The 4290-nt window shown below is 41.4% G+C and overlaps 1 protein-coding gene across 1 annotated transcript in view; it reads right to left on the bottom strand.

Annotated features, from left to right (window-relative positions):
• The window catches only part of LOC126385756 (tropomyosin alpha-4 chain-like), a 17047-nt gene extending 16801 nt beyond the window's left edge, over window positions 1-246 (bottom strand). Inside the window, exon 1 of the mRNA XM_050037694.1 lies at window positions 206-246. The gene's annotated coding sequence lies outside the window, so the exon portion shown is untranslated. The remainder of the gene's footprint in view (window positions 1-205) is intronic.
• Between the last annotated feature and the right edge of the window lie 4044 nt (window positions 247-4290).

Raw genomic sequence — 4290 nt, 5'->3', positions numbered from 1 at the left:
AGAGACATCAGGGAGTGTTAGAGACATCAGAGAGTGTTAGAGACATCAGGGAGTGTTAGAGACATCAGAGAGTGTTAGTTAGTTGTACAAATGATGAAAATGATCAGGAAAAATCCAATGTATTCTGAGAATGTGTGAAGGTGAGTAAAGAGCTTGGGTGCTTGGAGGAGTACAGAACAATGCTATATAAATGCAGCACATTCACCATTGCCCAGCCAGACACCCGGCTCATTCTTCGGCTCTCTTTTCTGCTCCCTCTCAAGCTTCCTGACTGTGTCTTTGGTATCTTGAGTTTGTCTCCTGTAGCCACACTCTGGCAAATGCTGGCCATGGCAGGGTCCAACAAAACAAGCCAACGTTCTGGAAACAGCACTATTTGTCAAAACTCGTACCAGAATCAGCCTGTTTCATCGTAAACAACCAATAAATGAGGCTTAAAGTGCAAAATGGCCAGAATATTCCTTTAAGTCCTTCATCCCTGTTGTGGTCCATAACATTTCAGTCCCAGCACTTTGAAATAACAGGCAGGGGAAACAAAAGAACACATTACTTACTGGACATCCAGTTAGCCAATTCCGCTTAGCAGACATATTTGAAGAGAAGCTCTGTGTGTATGTCCTCCCACGATCAGTCGTCTGCTGCGAGATGTTTAAATCTGGACTGTCTGGTCCCAAGTCCTTCACCCTTTTCTTGTCCACATCTGACCGACGAAAAAATGGTGTTTGACGTAATGAAACAATAGAGTTTTCCTTGACTGCAGTTGCCATGATCCTTTCACAAACTGATCAGTCTCTGCTAGTAGCCGTCTTCTCTTCTCTGTAACTAGTTACAGTTGTGGGGCGAATGCTTGCTGATGGACGTATTTGATTCGATGAATTGTCCAATCACGTTAAGATGAAAAATATGGAAAACAATGCCATTGGTCTGGGCGCACAGAGGTGCGAACTACAAGCGAATTTTCATGTGCCAATGAAAAGCTGCCTGTGCTTGTAAGAGAGCAAAAAGTTGCTAACTCTCATAGACTCCAGGGTTACCGGCGCCCTTACAAGAGTGTACATAATATAAATATTATATAATTAAACACATCATTAGTAAAAGAACATATCTTATGGTATCTTAAAAAAATTACTTAAGCTCTTCATTTTACTTAATTATACCCGTGTAGGATTTATTAGGAAATGAATGGGAGAAACCAAAATATTTTTGACTCTGAATACAGTGAATGAAATGATCTGACACTCAAATCACATCATTAGTGCACTGAAATATGTTTGGATGATATTCAAGGTGGAAAATTTGTATTTTATTTTGATCATTTTCATTTAGTGAATGAATAAAAGCATTAGTTATCAACAGCAAAATTAGTATCAGTAGGTTGCATGGCAACCAAAATAAAAAACATATTGCAATGTATAAAACGGTAAATGGACCTGCATTTGTATAGCGCCTTTCTAGTCATCTAGTGACCACTCAAAGCGCTTTTTACACTACGAGTCACGTTCACCCATTCACACACTGGTGGCCGAGGCTAGCATACAAGGTGCCACCTGCTACTCAGTTTTAACACACTCACACACCGATGGAACAGCCATCGGGAGCAATTTGGGGTTCAGTATCTTGCTCAAGGATACTTCGACATGCAGTCTGGAGGAGCCCGGGATTGGTGGACGACCCGCTCTACCTCTGAGCCACAGCCGCCCCCACATAGTTCACGTGTGGCAGTAGTACAGAAGTGTTCTTTTGTCATTTGATTTCTTTGAATCAAATCAGATGAATTCTCAACTGATTTTGCAACTTGATTTTTCTTTTGACCAGAAACATTTACATTTTACATATTTAGTCATTTAGCAAACGTTTTTATCCAAAGCGACTTACAAGGGAGAAATAATACTCACGCTACATTGCAGCACAGACCTTCGTGTAAAAAATAAATACTAATCTGCTGGTGGTGGTTAGTGAGGTCCACCCTTCCCTGTAAAGTGCCTCGGGTGTCTAGAAAAGCGCTATATAAATGTAACTTCATTCACATTTATTTCTCTATTGTCAAATTGGCCTGGAAGGGTCAAAATCTTGAAACCCATGGCAAAAGTGATTTTCAAGTTTAGCCGAGAGCTAGAAAGGAAAAATAAATGCAAAAAAGTTTGAAATAGTACAAATAATACAAAATGTATTTTAACGACATCCATGATCCTTCGATTGGCTAAGTGGACAAAAATGTCCACCTATAGGCTGTGTCATTTAGCCATTTGTTTTAAGCAATTATTCCCATAATATTTATGGTGGACTAAATGGGGCTAGGTTGACTAAACATGGAAATCACTTTTGAGATGGGTTTCAAGATTTTAACCCCTTCCAGGCCAGTTTGAACACATAATGATGCTGTTTTTTTGGAGGGCAAAAAGACGAAAGGGGGGTAGAGGACACAGAAATGCTTTTGCAATAGATGTCTTTGGTGGTAATCACAAGGTTAGGTGTGTCAGTGACCCCCAAGAAGTCTGGTTTGGGTGACATAATCATACATCCACCCCCCCAGCCCCCCTCTCACCTCCCTCCCACTGACTCCCATATTATAAAATACCAAAAAAAACACATTTTGATCCAGTTGTTGATGCTAAAAATGAAGAAAAGCACATAATTTCTCTATTGTCAGTGGTTTCCCTATTGTGAAAGAGGTGTGCCATAGAAATAAAGGAAAAATGAGAGTCCACAGGCTGGAAGTTCACCTCCTCCTTCTCCTCCTCCCCCTCTGAGGCGCTGTCTGTCTCAGGTGGAAGTTTGTTTGAATCCAGGGCCTCCAAAATCAAGTCTCTGGCTTCAATGATGGTCAGTCTCTTCTTTTCTCTCTCTGCCATTTCTCTTTGTCTTTTCCTCTGACTGTCTTGGGAAAAACAAGCTCTGTACTCACCCACCTCAACTCTACACTGCATTTTTGTAAACTAAATGGAGCTTTGTTGTGATGACCTCAGCACTGTTATTAGGGGAAACCTTTGACGTGCTGCAGTGAGTGAGGAGTCCATTGGTGGAATATGAACTGGAACCCCTTGATTACAATTTTTGACCTCTTTCACACCGAAGGAACCCCTGACAACAGAGAAATATTGGGTTTTTTTGCTGCAATGGCAGTGGGATCAAAATGTGTGATTTTTGGTGTTTTTTAATATGGGAGTCAATGGGAGGGAGGTGAGAGGGGGGCTAGGGGTGGGAGTAGGATCATGCCATCCAAACCCCCTTTGGTGGGGATCATTGGCCCATGTAGCCCTGTAATAAGCACCAACATGATCCACCGCAAAATTATTGTTGTGTCCCAAACCCCCCTTTTGTGTGTTTCCCACCCCAGCAAACGGCACCCAGACGTGTTCAAACTGGGCTGAAAGGGTTGAAATCTTGACACCCACGGCAAAAGTGACTTTTAAGTTTGGCTAAGTCCTAGAAAGGAAAAATCAATACAGAAAAGTTTTGAAATAGTTCTTCAAAAAACATATTTTGGCTGAAGAATTAGAGGTGGACATTTTTGTCCACCTCTAAAAACGAAGGATCATGGATGTCGTTAAAATTGATAACAAGCCCAAAAAATGGACTTGCATGCTGAAAATTGGGACCTCCAGAGCTTACCCAAAAATACACCCCCTTGCCAAAAATCATCTTCCTATGACCTTTCATTTGACTGTCAGGAGTTTGGGAAGTTGGGGAGGTGGACAGAAATGTCCAGGGGTCATCCAAGGGTTAGAGGAGATAACAGTAGGAGAAAGGAAAAGGAAGGGAGGAAGAGTAGTGCTAGGTAAGTGCAAGTTAGGAGAGGAGGTGTTCTCTGAAGAGTTGGGTCTTCAAGAGCTTCTTAAAGACTGAGAGGGACGCCCCTCTCAGTCTTTAAGAAGCTGGAGTGCAACAGAACCACAGCAATCAGTTTCCAAAAAATCTGGTTTTGGACGTATTAAGCCCCTTCATGACGTAAAATCTAGGGGCGAGGCCTCTAAATTAAGAATATATTTGGGCGGGACATAAAAATTACGCTCATTTTCAGCCGCCGCATTTATCAACATGCACCTGTTTGTACGCTGAGATTGGAGAGGCACAAACTTTGAATGAATCATCCGTAAGCCCTGTCGTAAGAGGAGTGCCAGTGTGTGTATTCTACATAAGGCAAGGCAAGGCAAGTTTATTTGTATAGCACAATTCAACACAAGGTAATTCAAAGTGCTTTACAGAGACATTAAAAGCAACAAGACACAATTTAAAACAATAAAAACAGTTGATTAAAAAGGGAAATAGAAATTGAGAATGATAGTGATA

This window comes from Epinephelus moara, chromosome 3 (genome assembly GCF_006386435.1).
Source record: "Epinephelus moara isolate mb chromosome 3, YSFRI_EMoa_1.0, whole genome shotgun sequence".
Taxonomy (NCBI): Eukaryota; Metazoa; Chordata; class Actinopteri; order Perciformes; family Serranidae; genus Epinephelus; species Epinephelus moara.
The sequence above is the reverse complement of the archived record's forward strand: the minus strand, read 5'-3'. Positions and strand labels throughout refer to the sequence as shown.